The 20,071-nt window shown below is 42.2% G+C and overlaps 2 non-coding genes and 1 pseudogene across 2 annotated transcripts; 1 reads left to right on the top strand and 2 right to left on the bottom strand.

Annotated features, from left to right (window-relative positions):
- Positions 1-842: 842 nt before the first annotated feature.
- LOC140307988 (U2 spliceosomal RNA) lies at positions 843-1,033 on the bottom strand. The gene has a single exon (XR_011916004.1). It is a non-coding gene; the product is annotated as a U2 spliceosomal RNA (small nuclear RNA).
- A 4,961-nt stretch (positions 1,034-5,994) lies between these two features.
- Positions 5,995-6,171, top strand: LOC140308066 (U2 spliceosomal RNA; annotated as a pseudogene).
- A 13,533-nt stretch (positions 6,172-19,704) lies between these two features.
- On the bottom strand, positions 19,705-19,895 carry LOC140308017 (U2 spliceosomal RNA). Its single transcript, XR_011916030.1, has one exon. It is a non-coding gene; the product is annotated as a U2 spliceosomal RNA (small nuclear RNA).
- Between the last annotated feature and the right edge of the window lie 176 nt (positions 19,896-20,071).

A 20,071-nucleotide genomic window follows, 5' to 3' on the forward strand; every position in this document is an offset into this window, starting at 1 on the left:
TAGCCGAACACATCCAGTCCTGCTTTTGATGATGTATGTTCAGGCATTCGAACCTTTTCTTACCAGCTTTTTACAAACTATGCTCGGACATTCAAACCTTCTTGTAGCCGAACACATCCACTCCTGCTTTTGATGATGTATGGTTGGGCATTCGAACCTACTTGTTGCCCGCTTTTCATTAATTATGGGTGGACATTCACACCTTGTCGCAGCCAAACACCTCCGCTCCCTGTTTTGATCATGTATGGTTGGACATTCGCACCTTTTCTCACCCGCTTTTTGCAAACTATGGTCGGCCATTCACAGCTTCCTCTCCACCATACTTCTATGGTGGGATATTCACACCCACTTGCATCCGAAGACCTCCGCCCCCACTTTTGTTGATATTTAGTTGGTCATTCGCACCTTACCCACTTTTGGCAAACTATGGCCTTCTTGCAGCCAAAAACCTCTGATCTCGCTTTTGATGATGTAAGGTTGGGCATTCAGACCTTGCTTCACCTGCTTTTCACCAAATATAGTCGGACATTCACACCTTCTTGCAGCCAAACACTTCCGCTCCACCTTTTAGTTTTCTATGGGGCATTCACACCTTTTTTTTCACCGCATTTTATAAAAACACCACAGGAACACCGTATTGAGGCTTTGTTCTGACCGCTCATTCGGTGTCGCGTTTCTTTCAAGCAATTCTCCTGGTTAACCCGCACTCGGCTTGCTCCCAGAGCCGTGTTAAAGTCTACTTCGCATTCACTCTCTTTTCTCAGCAGACTAAAAGAAAGTTTCATCTTGGGCTCCCTGAAACTTCCATCCTGCACCGCTGTTTGCTTTTTCACAAGAGCAGAGGAGAGCGCACCGTTCCCAGGGGCACTACAGTACCGGGTCGATGCTTGGAGTGAACGGAGCAAGCTCCTTTTTCAACTCCTATTGATACAAATCCATTTAATATGTAGTCCTCGCATAGAGGACACATCAGACATTAAACTGATAAGAACAGATACTACACTTGATCTTAGCCAAAAGGCCGAGAAGCGATAACTGTCCACTGGTTCACGTCCGAGGGCCCTTCCTGGCACAATGCGCACTTGTAGCGGTGTTCTTTTTATGGCCATAGTGTCACTTTGCACCTCGGCCCACCCGCTGCACTGAGCACTCTTCAGCCCTTTTAAATGGTATAACTTTACACTACCGCACGCTCCAGCGAGCACCATTCAAGCAACAACTTTGCACTCCAGCTTCGAACATTGGCACAGTCGCAACAAGTAAGGCGACTCTACTCAGAGAAGTCACTCTGCACAGTAATAAGATTTCTTTTGCACAGACAGAAAGGGCTTCATCCGCAAAGGTAAAGGCTGCCAAAAATAGAAACAACTCATTAGTGCTGCTCAACGTTGTACTTTGCAGTAAAAGAAAGAACAAATCTAAAGATTCAGGAATCCGAGAATAAGCTTACTTCCATGAGTTCTTCACGATTTCGGATTTTGCTATAAAATGAATTCCTTCACTCAAACTAAATTAAAACTGCTAAACCGCTAATCTGTTACATGCAAGGCAGATGTCAAATTCACCGAAATAGGATCTAAGGGTATTTGGCCAATCGAGCTGTAGCAGCTTCGGTAAAAGAGTATAAGTTGAAGAGTTTGTGAATAAAGGTGTGCGCACACATAGTGAGTTGTAGGAAAATAGGCAGGGAGCAATGCCGGCTGGGGTATAGGTTCTTGTATGTTGTCTGACTGTTTGATTTGAATGTGTTGTGTAAGTGTCCTGTTGAATGTTACATGTTTGGGCTTTGACACGCTTCACTGTGGTTGTTAACTGTGTGGTGTGTCCTGAAATGTTATATGTTTGGGCTGTGTGACATGCTTAATGCTTTTCAGTAGCAACCCACTTATTCATATATAGCAACTGACAACATAAGAAGTCCGGACATACTTTGATAGTAGTTGTAGAAGTATCCTTATTGATAATAGATAAACTAATTCATAGTGATAGAACAGTAGATGAACAGGTGCCTGCACATGTCTCATGAAAATAAAATGGGTGTATGATTGCTGACGGCAGAGCAATACTGCCAAACTTATGAGTTCTTGTGGCAAACTTGATTCAGTGTCTTGACGTGTATACGCTGTTTCGCTGACTTGTCACAAGAAACAAAGTGTGTTTGATAAGATCCGACCATTTTATTACGGGAGGATCAGTATGTATGGATTCTGATGTGACTGATAAACTCATTCGTATCTTAAGCATAATCTAATACGTGAGACAACGCCCTGGCACACAATCAAAAAAAAAAAAAGAGAGAGCGGTTTTGTGTCCCCACAGTCCATAATGTAGAAAAGAGAGAAAAAAGCCTTTCTGATTTGTTGTGTGTGCTCACAGTGCAGAGTGTAGAGAAAAGAGAGAAAAGAAAGCCGTTTTGGTGTCACGGGTGTTGTGACTTACACACACACATTTCTGAATTGAGAAAGGAAATTATTTTAGAGGAAGCACTAGAGTTTAGATCCCACATTTGTTGATAGGCATTCATTTAATTTTTCTTTTAATCAGTTTTAAAGTGAATACTAACTGAGAAATGAAAAAGGTGAAGAGTTTAGAAGCTTGGTTCAAGAGCAAAACTTGGTTTATGATCAGCTGAGTCTCTAAACAGAACAGCAAAGGGCTTCATCGAACATTTAAAAAAGATTCAGATTGTTAGAATATCCAGAATTTATAGGAATGGTGGTGATTACTCTTATTTTCTAGAATGGAAATAACTGCACCATGTCTGTTTTATGAATTTAAGGGGCTAAAAAGTTTTGTTCTCGTTTTTCTATGATTATCCGAATGTATGTGAGAGTCAAAACAGACAGAAGGGTTACGGCCGAGCGCTGGACCTTCCAAAAAAGATGAGACAGGCTGGACCCGTGCCATACTAGTTAAGGCCTGCCTGTGGATAACAGGTTCTTTAAACTCTCACACACACAAACTCACACACGTTCGCACACATACACCCATACACACACACATTCTTGAACTTGCTGCAAGATTAAACCTTTGCATTAACTGACTCCAGCAACTCTGAGTCTCATTGAGGGACTTTTCTCAACAATTGGGTCCTCAAACCAGATCTCAACGTTTTTTCCGCTGTCCAGGGTCGGAGCTGAAACCGTGCACAGTACTCCTAATGAAAGACCCCCTGCTGAATTGCGGTAATTAGGGGCCAGTGTCCACTGAAAGGGGGAAAAAGGGACGAGATCGTACTTTTGAATCAATGGCCAGAAGCCATTGGCAGTGCAGGCATCAACAATAATGGTGTTATTTCACCCATTAACACTTAAGGTACCTCATGCAGTGGCTGTGATATGGTTACTTAACAAAATATCTTTACCAGACATCTCTCCTACATAACAGTTCTTCTTTCACAGCCACACCTTGTTGTCGAGAGATGTGCTACACTTAATCCATCCACACTGCTACCTACCCCACAGATGGAAAGCCAGAAATAACCATCAGTGTTTTACCCAGGCCAGACTTAACTGATATACGTTATGAAAATGCAGAAATAACTATATTTATTCAACAGATCAAGGAAAAAAACCCTGATGGCACAAATGCTACAGGATTTGCAGTAGTAACAGAAACTGAAGTTTTCTTAAAACAACCACTACCAAAAAATTACTCTGTTCAAGCAGTCGAATTGGTAGCTTTAACTGAAGCTTGTAAATTAAATAACAAAAAGGTTGTTAACGTTTACACTGACAGTCAGTATGCCTTCTCAACTGTACATGTGTTAACACAGCATTGGAAAAACAGGTATGTTGACATCCACAGCTAAATGTATAAACTACAAATATTTTAGCATTATTAGATGTTATTCAATTGCCATCTACAATAGACTCGTATGAATGACCGGAAGGAAAACCATACTGCCAAAGAATTTGTTTAAATATGCTGCAGTATTGAGCCACGGACCATGTCATGTCTCAACAGGAGGGATGGAAGCAATAATGAACCAGGTTTTTACAGCATATGGTTTTACTAATTATTAAAAACATTTTTTTAGAATAAATAAATGAATAAAGTTTTGTCTAGCAGGTCAAATATGTGCAAAATACATTCCACAGGGCAATCTAAGACCAAAACGAAGATAATTCCCTAAGCCAGTGTATCTTTTTCAACATATTTGTTTGGATTTCATTATTTCATTATTTTGTAGATTTCATTGAACTAAATTAATGTTAAGGGAAACGATTCTGCTCAGTGACAACAGAGGTTTTTACCAAATGGTCTGAAATATTTCCATGTGCACAAGCAGATGCACTCTCAGTAGCAAAATCACGCGTAAAATAACTCATTTCTAGATTTGAAATTCCTGAAAAGATCTTCAGTGATAATTTGACACACTTTGTAAACAATGTCATCTCACTGATGGCAAAGAACTTAAAATAGACCTTAGAAACCACTGTGATATAGAAGGTTTCGCTAACACATTGGAATTGTTTTACTATTTACATATGCATGTGCAGTGAAGAATTGCTTGCTGCTGATAAATGCAAAGAAGAACAGCTTACACATAAATGCTCACATATAGGCTGCTGAATGCAATGAAGACCTGCTTATCCAGTAAAGTTCAATGTCAATGTGTAATATTCAATTAGGATTTGCAAAACAGTGAAGTTAAACAATGAATGGGTCCATAGTCGGTATGAGAAGACTACAAGAATATTTACCTGGGTGTACGTTCAAACAGAGATGAGAAAATTGCGATAAATTATTGTTTGTTTGTTTGTTAGTATGTATATGAATGTTATGTGTATAAACTGTGTTGAGTTGTAGTTACTCAGTAGTGTCTCAGTGAAACAACCGACGGGGGAAGCCTTGCGGTGACAACAAAAGCAGTGTTTTACTGATCAGTCAAGTTGCTCCAGTGTACTCCATACAAACTGGTTGGCTACTGAAGGGATAGAAAATGGGGAATACTTGTTTTAAAGCAAACAAGGAATTAGATGGGAAAAATACATGTTTTAACGGGACCCAGACAATATTAAATACTCAGACAGATGGGAGAAGAAGTGTAGTTTTGTAGGAAATCACAAAATTATTACATAAAATTAGTGAAATCAATTGAAGAATGCCTTTCTGAAGAGCTGTTTACCACAGATGAGCAGCTTTGCGACCAAGCACATTGTAGATCGCTTTACTGCCAAAATGATCTAGTTTAATGGATTGGTTTAGACATGCATAACAGCATTTTAAGAACAAAGAGAGAAACAAAAAGGGACAACGCTTCATGGTGGAAGGTGATGTATAAATAACTGTGTATATGATGAAGGAGAGACCATTTGAGCAGCACAGCCATTTCGCAGCACAGGGACAGCAGTCCAAGTTAAAGGATCTCCCATGTGGTATCACCTTTCACACTGTGTCAAGGCATCAAAAGAAGAAAAAATCACCAAACTCAAGGACAAAGAGACGAAGACTCCGGTGAACGAAGAGAGAGGACTTACAAACCAGAAATACAAAAGGATGCTCGATATCAAGATCCAGAAGAAGAGGCTAACAATGCCACGAACACTTACGATGCTGGGAATGATGCCAGCAATGAACAGAGAAGAAGATTCAGTGTCATCAATCTGCAACACGTGCCTCTAATGAGGGGGTGAATATAGAATCCTCAACGATTACAACGTCTCTGGGAACTGTGACAACAACAAGGTTTAAACCATTTTGATATATATTGTAACCTATTGGCTAAGGAATAGTGCTGAAAATGAGGTAAATCTAATCCACCACTGTCCTTGGTCTTCTGTAGGGTTTTTAAACTAATACGTGGTGGTTTGTTTTTCCACAGAAATTTGGAGATGCATGAATCTAGTGACTTAAACCAAGTAGCAGATGGTTTTATGGGGATCATTGAGAACAAATAGTTAACTTTTGGTAGTATCATCATTTTAATGGTTGTAACTCTCCCCATAAGTGATATAGGTAAGGACTTCCAACGAGAGAGATCGTCCTCTACTCTCTTTACTAATTGCACATAATCCATCTGTACTTATCAGTTTAATATGTGATATGTCTATGCAAGGACTACATATTAAATGGATTTTTATCAATAGGAGTTGAAAAAGGAGCTTGCTCCGTTCACTCCAAGCATCGACCCGGTGCTGCAGTGCCGCTGGGAACGGTGCGCTCTCCTCTGCTCTTGTGAAAAAGCTAACAGCGATGCAGGATGGAAGTTTCTTTTAGTCTGCTGAGAAAAGAGAGTGAATGCGAAGTAGACTTTAACACGGCTCTGGGAGCGAGCCGAGTGCGGGCTAACCAGGAGAAATGCTTGAAAGAAACGCGACACCGAATGAGCGGTCAGAACAAAGCCTCAATACGGTGTTCCTGTGGTGTTTTTATAAAATGCGGTGAAAATAAAGGTGTGAATGCCCCATAGAAAACTTAAAGGTGGAGCGGAAGTGTTCGGCTGCAAGAAGGTGTGAATGTCCGACTATATTTGATGAAAAGCAGGTGAAGCAAGGTCTGAATGCCCAACCTTACATCATCAAAAGCGAGATCAGAGGTTTTTGGCTGCAAGAAGACCATAGTTTGCCAAAAGCGGGTAAGGTGCGAATGACCGACTAAATATCAACAAAAGTGGGGGCGGAGGTCTTCGGATGCAAGTGGGTGTGAATATCCCACCATACAAGTATGGTGGAGAGGAAGCTGTGAATGGCCGACCATAGTTTGCAAAAAGCGGGTGAGAAAAGGTGCGAATGTCCAACCATACAAGAAGGTTTGAATGTCCGAGCATAGTTTGTAAAAAGCGGGTAAGAAAAGGTTCGAATGCCCGAACATACACCATCAAAAGAGGGAGCGGAGGTGTTCCGCTGTAAGACGGTGTGAATGTCCGACCATAGTTGGTAAAAAGTGGGTATGAAAAGGTGCGAATGCCCAAATTCGGCTGCAAAAAACTGTGTTCGGCTGCAAAAAGGTGTGAATGTTCGACTAAAGTTTGTAAAAAGCGGGTAAGACAAGTGGCGAATGCCTGACAATGTATGATCAAAAGCGGGAGCGGAGGTGTTCAGCTGCAAGAAGGTCTAAATGTCCATAATTAATTGCTAGAAAACATGAAAGAAAATTTTCGAAAATCAATCCGCACATGATCATAAGTGGGAGAGGAGGTGTTCAGCTGCAAGAAGGTGTGAATATCCTACCATAATTGCTGAAAAATGTGTTAGAAACGGTAAGAATCCCGGACCATACCTCATCAAAAGCTAGAGAGGTGGTGTTCGGCTACAAGTAGGTGTGAATGTCTGACTAAAGTTCAAATATATTAACAAAAGCGGGAGGAGAGGTCTTCGGATGAGTGGTTGAGAATTTCCAACCATAATCTATAAAATGCGGTGAAAAAAAAGGTGTGATAGAAACCTAAAAGGTGGAGCGGAAGTGTTCGGCTGCAAGAAGGTGTGAATGTCCATCTATAGTTGGTGAAAAGCAGGAAAAGCAAGGTCTGAATGCCCAATCTTACATCATCAAAAGCGAGATCAGAGGTGTTTGGCGGCAAGAAAACGGGTAAGGTGTGAATGACCGACTAAATATCAACAAAAGTGGGGGCGGAGATCTTCGGATGCAAGTGGGTGTGAATATCCCACCATACAAGTATGGTGGAGAGGAAGCTGTGAATGGCCGACCATAGTTTGCAAAAAGCGGGTGAGAAAAGGTGCGAATGTCCAACCATACATGATCAAAACAGGGAGCGGAGGTGTTTGGCTGTGACAAGGTGTGAATGTCCACCCATAATTAATGAAAAGCGGGCAACAAGTAGGTTCGAATGCCCAACCATACATCAACAAAAGCAGGAGTGGATGTGTTTGGCTACAAGAAGGTTTGAATGTCCGAGCATAGTTTGTAAAAAGCGGGTAAGAAAAGGTGCGAATGCCCGACAAAGTATGATCAAAAGAGGGAGTGGAGGTTTTCGGCTACAAGGTTTGAATGTACGACCATAGTTTGTAAAAAAGCGGGTAAGAAAAAGTGCGAATGCCCGAACATACACCATCAAAAGAGGGGAGCGGAGGTGTTACACTTGAAAGACGGTGTGAATGTCCGACCATAGTTGGTAAAAAGTGGGTAAGAAAAGGTTCGAATGCCCGAATATATACCATCAAAAGCGGAAGCGGAGGTGTTCGGCTGCAAGAAGGTGTGAACGTCCGACCAAAGTTTGTAAAAAGCAGTTAAGAAAAGGTTCGAATATCCAACCAAACATAATCAAAAGTGGGTACAGAGCTGTTCGACTGCAAGTAGGTGTGAATATCCACCCATAATTCCTGAAAAATGGGTAAGAAAAGGTGCGAATGCCCAACCATACATCATCAAAAGAAGAAGTGGATGTGTTCTGCTACAAGAAGGTTTGAATGTCCGACCATAGTTTGTAAAAAGTGGGTAAGAAAAAGTTCGAATGCCCGAACATACACCATCAAAAGAGGGAGCGGAGGTGTTCCGCTGTAAGATGCTGCGAATGTCCGACCATAGTTGGTAAAAAGCGGGTAAGAAAAGGTTAAAAAACCGGACTGTACACAATCAATGGCGGGAGCGGAGTTGTTCGGCTACAAGAAGGTGTGAAAGTCCGACCATGGTTTGTAAAAAGCGGGTAAGACAAGGTGCGAATGCCCGACAATGTATGATCAAAAGAGGGAGCGGAGGTGTTCGGCTGCAAGGTCTGAATTTCCAACCATAATTTGTAAACACCGTTGAAGAAAAGGCTCGAAAGCCCGACTATACACCATCAAAAGCGGGAGCGGAGGTGTTCAGCTGCAAGAAGGTCTGAATGTCCACCAATAATTACTGAAAAATGGGTAAGAAAAGGTGTGAATGCCCAACTATACATCATCACAAGCAGAAGTGGATGTGTTCGGCCACAAGAAGGTTTGAATGTCCGACCATAGTTTGTAAAAGGCGGGTAAGAAAAGGTTCGAATGCCCGAACATACACAATCAAAAGAGGGAGCGGAGGTGTTTCACTGCAAGAAGGTGTGAATGTCCGAGCATAGTTTGTAAAAAGTGGGTAAGAAAAGGTTCGAATGCCAGAACATACACCATCAAAAGAGGGAGCGGAGGTGTTCCGCTGTAAGAAGGTGTGAATGTCCGACCATAGTTGGTAAAAAGCGGGTAAGAAAAGGCTAAAATACCCAACTCTACACAATCAATAGCGGGAGCGGAGTTGTTCGGCTAAAAGAAGGTATGAAAGTCCGACCATGGTTTGTAAAAAGCGGGTAAGAAAAGGTTCGAATGCCAAAATATACACCATCAAAAGCGGAAGCCGAGGTGTTCGGCTGCAAGTAGGTGTGAATGTCAGATCATAATTTGTAAAAAGCTGATGAGAAAGGTGTGAATGACCAACAATAATTGCTGAAAAATGTGTTAGAAAAGGTAAGAATGCCGGACCATTCATCATCAAAAGCGGGAGAAGAGGTGTTCGGCTGCAAGAAGCTGTGAATGTCCAGCCATAATAACTCAAAAACGGGTAAGAAAAGGTAGTATTGCCAGACCATAAATGATCAAAACAGGGAGCGGAGGTGTTCCGCTGTAAGAAGGTGTGAATGTCCCATTGTACACAATCAATAGCGGGAGCGGATTTGTTTGGCTACTAAAAGGTGTGAAAGTCCGACCATAGTTTGTAAAAAGCGGGTAAGAAAAGGTTCGAATGCCCGAATCTACACCATCAAAAGAGGGAGCGGAGGTGTTCCGCCATAAGAAGGTGTGAATGTCCGACCGTAGTTGGTAAAAAGCGGGTAAGAAAAGGTTAAAATACCCGACTGTACACAATCAATAGCGGGAAGGGATGTGTTCGGCTACAAGAAAGTGTGAAAGTCCGACCATGTTTTGTAAAAAGTGGTTAAGAAAAGGTGCGAATGCCCGACAATGTATGATCAAAAGCGGGAGCAGAGGTGTTCAGCTGCAAGAAGGTCTCAATGTCCATCAATAATTGCTAGAAAACATGAAAGAAAATTTTCGAATATCAAACCGCACATGATCATATGCGGGAGAGGAGGTGTTCAGCTGCAAGATGGTGTGAATGTCCACCCATAATTCCTGAAAAATGGGTAAAAAAAGGTGCGAATGCCCAACCATACAACATCAAAAGCATGTGTGAATGTCAGATCATAATTTGCAAAAACCTGATGAGAAATGGTGAGAATGCCCGACTATACACCATCAAATGCGGGAGCGGAGGTGTTCGGCTGTGAGTAGGTGTGAATGTCCGACCATACTTGCTGAAAAATATGACAAAGCAGTTTTCACTTGGTTTGAGTGAAGGAATTCATTTTATATCAAAATCCGAATTTGTGTAGAACTCGTGGAAATAAGTTTATTCTCGGATTCCTAAAGGTTTAGTGTTGTTCTTTGGTATACTGCAAAGTAATACTTTCTATTTTGTTGAAACCGATTCAGACATGGATAAATATGAAGGACAAAGCAGTTTTAACTTGGTTTGAGTGAAGGAATTCATTTTATATCAAAATCCAAAATTGTGTAGAACTGGTGAAAAGAAGCTTATTCTCGGATTCCTAAAGGTTTAGTGTTGTTCTTTGGTATACTGCAAAGTAATACTTTCTATTTTGTTGAAACCCATTCAGACATGGATAAATATGAAGGACAAAGCAGTTTTAACTTGGTTTGAGTGAAGGAATTCATTTTATATCAAAATCCAAAATTGTGTAGAACTGGTGAAAAGAAGCTTATTCTCGGATTCCTAAAGGTTTAGTGTTGTTCTTTGGTATACTGCAAAGTAATACTTTCTTTTTTGTTGAAACCTATTCAGACATGGATAAATATTAAGGACAAAGCAGTTTTAACTTGGTTTGAGTGAAGGAATTCATTTTATATCAAAATCCGAAATTGTGTAGAACTGGTGATAAGAAGCTTATTTTCGGATTCCTAAAGGTTTAGTGTTGTTCTTTGGTATACTGCAAAGTAATACTTTCTTTTTTGTTGCAACCTATTCAGACATGGATAAATATGAAGGACAAAAGCAGTTTTAACTTGGTTTGAGTGAACGAATTCATTTTATATCAAAATCCGAAATTGTGTAGAACTCGTCAATCGACGCTTATTCTCGGATTCCTGAAAAGGTTTAGAGTTGTTCTTTCCTATCCTGCAAAGTACAACGTTCTTTTTTGTTTAAAGCTATTATGACATGGATAAATATGAAGGACAAAGCAGTTTTAACTTGGTTTGAGTGAAGGAATTCATTTTATATCAAAATCCGAAATTGTGTAGAACTCGTGAAAAGAAGATTATTCTCGGATTCCTAAACGTTTAGTGTTGTTCTTTCCTATCTTGCAAAGTACAACGTTCTTTTTTGTTTAAAGCTATTATGACATGGATAAATATGAAGGACAAAGCAGTTTTAACTTAATCGGTTTCAACAAAATAGAAAGTATTACTTTGCAGTATACCAAAGAACAACACTAAACCTTTAGGAATCCGAGAATAAACTTATTTCCACGAGTTCTACACAATTTCGGATTTCTATATAAAATGAAATCCTTCACTCAAACCAAGTGAAAACTGCTTTGTCATATTTTTCAGCAAGTATGGTCGGACATTCACACCTACTCACAGCCGAACACCTCCGCTCCCGCATTTGATGGTGTATAGGCGGGCATTCTCACCATTTCTCATCAGGTTTTTGCAAATTATGATCTGACATTCACACCTGCTTTTGATGATGTATGGTTGGGCATTCGCACCTTTTTTTACCCATTTTTCAGGAATTGTGGGTGGACATTCACACCTTCTTGCAGCTGAACACCTCCTCTCCCACATATGATCATGTGCGGTTTGATATTCGAAAATTTTCTTTCATGTTTTTTAGCAATTATTGATGGACATTGAGACCTTCTTGCAGCTGAACACCTCTGCTCCCGCTTTTGACGGTGTATAGTCGGGCTTCCGAGCCTTTTCTTCCCCGGTTTTTACAAGTTATGGTTGGACATTCAGACCTTCTTGCAGCAGAAAACCTCCGCTCCCTCTTTTGATCATACATTGTCGGGCATTCACACCTTTTCTTAACCGCTTTTTACAAAACATGGTCGGACTTTCACACCTTCTTGTAGCCGAACACATCCCTTCCCGCTATTGATTGTGTACAGACGGCCATTTTAACCTTTTCTTACCCGCTTTTTACCAACTACGGTCGGACATTCACACCTTCTTATGGCGGAACACCTCCGCTCCCTCTTTTGATGGTGTATGTTCGGGCATTCGAACCTTTTCTTACCCGCTTTTAACAAACTATGCTCGGACATTCAAACCTTGTAGCCGAACACATCCAGTCCTGCTTTTGATGATGTATGGTTGGGCATTCGCACCTTTTTTTTTACCCATTTTTGAGGAATTATGGGTGGACATTCACACCTTCTTGCAGCTGAACACCTCCTCTCCCACTTATGATCATGTGCGGTTGGATATTCGAACATTTTTTTTCATGTTTTCTAGCAATTATTGATGGACATTCAGACCTTCTTGCAGCTGAACACCTCCGCTCCCTCTTTTGATGGTGTATGTTCGGGCATTCGAACCTTTTCTTACCCGCTTTTAACAAACTATGCTCGGACATTCAAACCTTGTAGCCGAACACATCCAGTCCTGCTTTTGATGATGTATGGTTGGGCATTCGCACCTTTTTTTTTTACCCATTTTTGAGGAATTATGGGTGGACATTCACACCTTCTTGCAGCTAAACACCTCCGCTCCCACTTATGATCATGTGCGGTTTGATATTCGAAAATTTTCTTTCATGTTTTCTAGCAATTATTGATGGACATTCAGACCTTCTTGCAGCTGAACCCCTCTGCTCCCGCTTTTGATGGTGTATAGTCGGGCTTTCGAGCCTTTTCTTCCCCGGTTTTTACAAATTATGGTTGGACATTCAGACCTTCTTTTAGCCGAAAACCTCCGCTCCCTCATTTGATCATACATTGTCGGGCATTCGCACCTTTTCTTACCCGCTATTTACAAAACATGGTCGGACTTTCACACCTTCTTGTAGCCGAACACATTCGCTCCCGCTATTGATTGTGTACAGTCGGGTATTTTAACCTTTTCTTACCCGCTTTTTAGCAACTACGGTCGGACATTCACACCTTCTTATGGCGGAACACATCCGCTCCCTCTTTTGATGGTGTATGTTTGGGCATTCGAACCTTTTCTTACCCGCTTTTTACAAACTATGGTCGGACATTCAAACCTTCTTGTAGCCGAACACATCCAGTTCTGCTTTTGAGGATGTATGGTTGGACTTTCACACCTTTTAGTAGCCAAACAACTCCGCTCCCGCTATTGATTGTGTACAGTCGGGTATTTTAACCTTTTCTTTCCCGCTTTTTACCAATTATGGTCGGACATTCACACCTTCTTACAGCGGAACACCTCCGCTCCCTGTTTTGATCATTTATGGTCTGGCAATACTACCTTTTCTTAACCGTTTTTGAGTAATTATGGCTGGACATTCACAGCTTCTTGCATCCGAACACCTCTTCTCTGCTTTTGATGATGAATAGTCCGGCATTGTTACCTTTTCTAACACATTTTTCAGTAATTATTGTCGGTCATTCACACCTTTCTCATCAGCTTTTTGCAAATTATGATCTGACATTCACACCTACTTGCAGCCGAACACCTCGGCTTCCGTTTTTGATGGTGTATATTTTGGCATTCGAACCTTTTCTTACCCACTTTTTACAAACTATGCTCGGACATTCACACCTTCTTGCAGCGAAACCCCTCCGCTCCCTCTTTTGATTGTGTATGTTCGGGCATTCGAACCTTTTCTTACCCGCTTTTTACAAACTATGGTCGGACATTCAAACCTTCTTGTGGCCGAACAAATCCACTTCTGCTTTTTATGATGTATAGTTGGGCATTCACACCTTTTCTTACCCATTTTTCAGTAATTATTGGTTGGAAATTCAGACCTTGCAGCCGAACACCTCCGCTCCCTCTTTTGATCATACATTGTCGGGCATTCGCACCTTGTCTTACCCGCGTTTTACAAACCATGGTCGGACTTTCACACCTTCTTGTAGCCGAACAACTCCGCTCCCGCTATTGATTGTGTAGAGTCGGGTATTTTAACCTTTTCTTACCCGCTTTTTACCAATTATGGTCGGACTTTCACACCGTCTTACAGCGGAACACCTCCGCTCCCTCTTTTGATGGTGTATGTTCGGGCATTCAAACTTTTTCTTACCCACTTTTTACAAACTATGGTCGGACCTTCAAACCTTCTTGTAGCAGAACACATCCACTTCTTCTTTTGATGATGTATGGTTGGGCATTCGCACCTTTTCTTACCCATTTTTCAGGAATTATGGGTGGACATTCACACCTACTTGCAGTCGAACAGCTCTGCTCCCACTTTTGATTATGTTTGGTTGGATATTCGAACCTTTTCTTAACTGCTTTTTACAAACTTTGGTCGGACGTTCACACCTTCTTGCAGCCGAACACCTCCGTTTCCGCTTTTGATGGTATATATTCGGGCATTCGAACCTTTTCTTACCCGCTTTTTACCAACTATGGTCGGACATTCACACCTTCTTACAGCGGAAAACCTCCGCTCCCTCTTTTGATGGTGTATGTTCGGGCATTTTTAAACCTTTTCTTACCCCCTTTTACAAACTATGGTCGGACATTCAAACCTTCTTGTGGCCGCACACATCCACTTCTGCTTGTGATGATGTATAGTTGGGCATTCACACCTTTTCTTACCCATTTCTCAGTAATTATTGGTGGACATTCAGACCTTCTTGCAGCTGAACACCTCTGCTCCCGCTTTTGATGGTGTATAGTCGGGCTTTCGAGGCTTTTCTTCAACGGTGTTTACAAATTATGGTTGGAAATTCAGACCTTGCAGCCGAACACCTCCGCTCCCTCTTTTGATCATACATTGTCGGGCATTCGCACCTTGTCTTACCCGCGTTTTACAAACCATGGTCGGACTTTCACACCTTCTTGTAGCCGAACAACTCCGCTCCCGCTATTGATTGTGTACAGTCGGGTATTTTAACCTTTTCTTACCCGCTTTTTACCAATTATGGTCGGACATTCACACCGTCTTACAGCGGAACACCTCCGCTCCTGATTTTGATGGTGTATGTTCGAGCATTCGAACTTTTTCTTACCCACTTTTTACAAGCTATGGTCGGACATTCAAACCTTCTTGTAGCAGAACACATCCACTTCTTCTTTTGATGATGTATGGTTAGGCATTCGCACCTTTTCTTACCCATTTTTCAGGAATTATGGGTGGAAATTCACACCTACTTGCAGTCGAACAGCTCTGCTCCCACTTTTGATTATGTTTGGTTGGATATTCAAACCTTTTCTTAACTGGTTTTTACAAACTTTGGTCGGACATTCGCACCATCTTACAGCGGAACACCTCCGCTCCCTCTTTTGATGGTGTATTTTCGGGCATTCGCACCTTTTCTTACCCGCTTTTTACAAACTATGGTTGGACATTCAAACCTTCTTGTAGCCGAAAACCTCCACTCCCTCTTTTGATCATACATTGTCGGGCATTCGCACCTTTTCTTACCCGCTTTTTACAAACTATGCTCGGACATTCAAACCTTCTTGTAGCCAAACACATCCACTCCTGCTTTTGTTGATGTATGGTTGGGCATTCGAACCTACTTGTTGCCCGCTTTTCATTAATTATGGGTGGACATTCAGACCTACTTGCAGCCGAACACCTCGGCTTCCGCTTTTGATGGTGTATATTTTTGCATTCGAACCTTTTCTTACCCGCTTTTTACAAACCATGGTCGGACTTTCACACCTTCTTATAGCCGAACAACTCCGCTCCCGCTATTGATTGTGTAGAGTCGGGTATTTTAACCTTTTCTTACCCGCTTTTTACCAACTATGGTTGGACATTCACACCTTCTTACAGCGGAAAACCTCCGCTCCCTCTTTTGATGGTGTATGTTCTGGCATTCGAACCTTTTCTTACCCACTTTTTACAAACTATGGTCGGACATTCACACCTTCTTGCAGCGAAACACCTCCGCTCCCTCTTTTGATTGTGTATGTTCGGGCATTCAAACCTTTTCTTACCCGCCTTTTACAAACTATGGTCGGACATTCAAACCTTCTTGTGGCCGAACACATCCACTTCTGCTTGTGATGATGTATAGTTGGGCATTCACACCTTTTCTTATCCATTTCTCAGTAATTATTGGTGGACATTCAGACCTTCTTGCAGCTGAACACCTCTGCTCCCGCTTTTGATGGTGTATAGTCGGGCTTTCGAGGCTTTTCTTCAACGGTGTTTACAAATTATGGTTGGAAATTCAGACCTTGCAGCCGAACACCTCCGCTCCCTCTTTTGAACATACATTGTCGGGCATTCGCACCTTGTCTTACCCGCGTTTTACAAACCATGGTCGGACTTTCACACCTTCTTGTAGCCGAACAACTCCGCTCCCGCTATTGATTGTGTACAGTCGGGTATTTTAACCTTTTCTTACCCGCTTTTTACCAATTATGGTCGGACATTCACACCGTCTTACAGCGGAACACCTCCGCTTCCAATTTTGATGGTGTATGTTCGAGCATTCGAACTTTTTCTTACCCACTTTTTACAAGCTATGGTTGGACATTCAAACCTTCTTGTAGCAGAACACATCCACTTCTTCTTTTGATGATGTATGGTTGGGCATTCGCACCTTTTCTTACCCATTTTTCAGGAATTATGGGTGGAAATTCACACCTACTTGCAGTCGAACAGCTCTGCTCCCACTTTTGATTATGTTTGGTTGGATATTCGAACCTTTTCTTAACTGCTTTTTACAAACTTTGGTCGGACGTTCACACCTTCTTGCAGCCGAACACCTCCGCTTCCGCTTATGATGGTATATATTCGGGCATTCGAACCTTTTCTTACCCGCTTTTTACCAACTATGGTCGGACATTCGCACCATCTTACAGCGGAACACCTCCGCTCCCTCTTTTGATGGTGTATGTTCGGGCATTCGCACCTTTTCTTACCCGCTTTTTACAAACTATGGTTGGACATTCAAACCTTCTTGTAGCCGAAAACCTCCACTCCCTCTTTTCATCATACATTGTCGGGCATTTGCACCTTTTCTTACCCGCTTTTTGCAAACTATGCTCGGACATTCAAACCTTCTTGTAGCCAAACACATCCACTCCTGCTTTTGTTGATGTATGGTTGGGCATTCGAACCTACTTGTTGCCCGCTTTTCATTAATTATGGGTGGACATTCAGACCTACTTGCAGCCGAACACCTCGGCTTCCGCTTTTGATGGTGTATATTTTTGCATTCGAACCTTTTCTTACCCGCTTTTTACAAACCATGGTCGGACTTTCACACCTTCTTTTAGCCGAACAACTCCGCTCCCGCTATTGATTGTGTAGAGTCGGTTATTTTAACCTTTTCTTACCCGCTTTTTACCAACTATGGTTGGACATTCACACCTTCTTACAGCGGAACACCTCCGCTCCCTCTTTTGATGGTGTATGTTCGGGCATTGGAACCTTTTCTTACCCGCTTTTTACAAACTATGCTCGGACATTCACACCTTCTTGCAGCGGAACACCTCCGCTCCCTCTTTTGATGGTGTATGTTCGGGCATTCGAACCTTTTCTTACCCACTTTTTACAAACTATGCTCGGACATTCACACCTTCTTGCAGCGAAACACCTCCGCTCCCTCTTTTGATTGTGTATGTTCGGGCATTCAAACCTTTTCTTACCCGCCTTTTACAAACTATGGTCGGACATTCAAACCTTCTTGTGGCCGAACACATCCACTTCTGCTTTTGATGATGTATAGTTGGGCATTCACACCTTTTCTTACCCATTTTTCAGTAATTATTGGTGGACATTCAGACCTTCTTGCAGCTGAACACCTCTGCTCCCGCTTTTGATGGTGTATAGTCGGGCTTTCGAGGCTTTTCTTCAACGGTGTTTACAAATTATGGTTGGAAATTCAGACCTTGCAGCCGAACACCTCCGCTCCCTCTTTTGATCATACATTGTCGGACATTCGCACCTTGTCTTACCCGCGTTTTACAAACCATGGTCGGATATTCACAGCTTCCTCTCCACCATACTTGTATGGTGGGATATTCACACCCACTTGCATCCGAAGACCTCCGCCCCCACTTTTGTTGATATTTAGTCGGTCATTCACACTTAACCCGTTTTCTTGCAGCCAAACACCTCTGATCTCGCTTTTGATGATGTAAGATTGGGCATTCAGACCTTGCTTTTCCTGCTTTTCACCAACTATAGACGGACATTCACACCTTCTTGCAGCCGAACACTTCCGCTCCACCTTTTAGGTTTCTATCACACCTTTTTTTTCACCGCATTTTATAGATTACGGTTGGAAATTCTCAACCACTCATCCGAAGAGCTCTCCTCCCGCTTTTGTTAATATATTTGAACTTTAGTCAGACATTCACACCTACTTGCAGCCGAACACCACCTCTCTAGCTTTTGATGATGTATGGTCCGGCATTCCTACCGTTTCTAACACATTTTTCAGCAATTATGGTAGGACATTCACACCTTCTTGCAGCTGAACACCTCCTCTCCCACTTATGATCATATGCAGATTGATTTTCGAAAATTTTCTTTCATGTTTTCTAGCAATTAATGATGGACATTTAGACCTTCTTGCAGCTGAATACCTCCGCTCCCGCTTTTGATCATACATGGTCAGGCATTCGAACCTTGTCTTACAAACTTTAGTCAAACATTCACACCTTTTTGCAGCCGAACACAGTTTTTTTCAGCCGATTTTGGGCATTCGAACCTTTTCATACCCACTTTTTACCAACTATGGTCGGACATTCAAACCTTCTTGTAGCCGAACACATCCAGTCCTGCTTTTGATGATGTATGTTCAGGCATTCGAACCTTTTCTTACCCGCTTTTTACAAACTATGCTCGGACATTCAAACCTTCTTGTAGCCGAACACATCCACTCCTGCTTTTGATGATGTATGGTCGGGCATTCGAACCTACTTGTTGCCCGCTTTTCATTAATTATGGGTGGACATTCACACCTTGTCGCAGCCAAACACCTCCGCTCCCTGTTTTGATCATGTATGGTTGGACATTCGCACCTTTTCTCACCCGCTTTTTGCAAACTATGGTCGGCCATTCACAGCTTCCTCTCCACCATACTTCTATGGTAGGATATTCACACCCACTTGCATCCGAAGACCTCCGCCCCCACTTTTGTTGATATTTAGTCGGTCATTCGCACCTTACCCACTTTTGGCAAACTATGGCCTTCTTGCAGCCAAAAACCTCTGATCTCGCTTTTGATGATGTAAGGTTGGGCATTCAGACCTTGCTTCACCTGCTTTTCACCAAATATAGTCGGACATTCACACCTTCTTGCAGCCGAACACTTCCGCTCCACCTTTTAGTTTTCTATGGGGCATTCACACCTTTTTTTTCACCGCATTTTATAAAAACACCACAGGAACACCGTATTGAGGCTTTGTTCTGACCGCTCATTCGGTGTCGCGTTTCTTTCAAGCAATTCTCCTGGTTAGCCCGCACTCGGCTCGCTCCCAGAACCGTGTTAAAGTCTACTTCGCATTCACTCTCTTTTCTCAGCAGACTAAAAGAAAGTTTCATCTTGGGCTCCCTGAAACTTCCATCCTGCACCGCTGTTTGCTTTTTCACAAGAGCAGAGGAGAGCGCACCGTTCCCAGGGGCACTACAGTACCGGGTCGATGCTTGGAGTGAACGGAGCAAGCTCCTTTTTCAACTCCTATTGATACAAATCCATTTAATATGTAGTCCTCGCATAGAGGACACATCAGACATTAAACTAATAAGAACAGATACTACACTTGATCTTAGCCAAAAGGCCGAGAAGCGATAACTGTCCACTGGTTCACGTCCGAGGGCCCTTCCTGGCACAATGCGCACTTGTAGCGGTGTTCTTTTTATGGCCATAGTGTCACTTTGCACCTCGGCCCACCCGCTGCACTGAGCACTCTTCAGCCCTTTTAAATGGTATAACTTTACACTACCGCACGCTCCAGCGAGCACCATT

Source organism: Leuresthes tenuis, unplaced genomic scaffold (genome assembly GCF_036924035.1).
Source record: "Leuresthes tenuis unplaced genomic scaffold, fLeuTen1.0.hap1 SCAF_5, whole genome shotgun sequence".
NCBI lineage: Eukaryota > Metazoa > Chordata > Actinopteri > Atheriniformes > Atherinopsidae > Leuresthes > Leuresthes tenuis.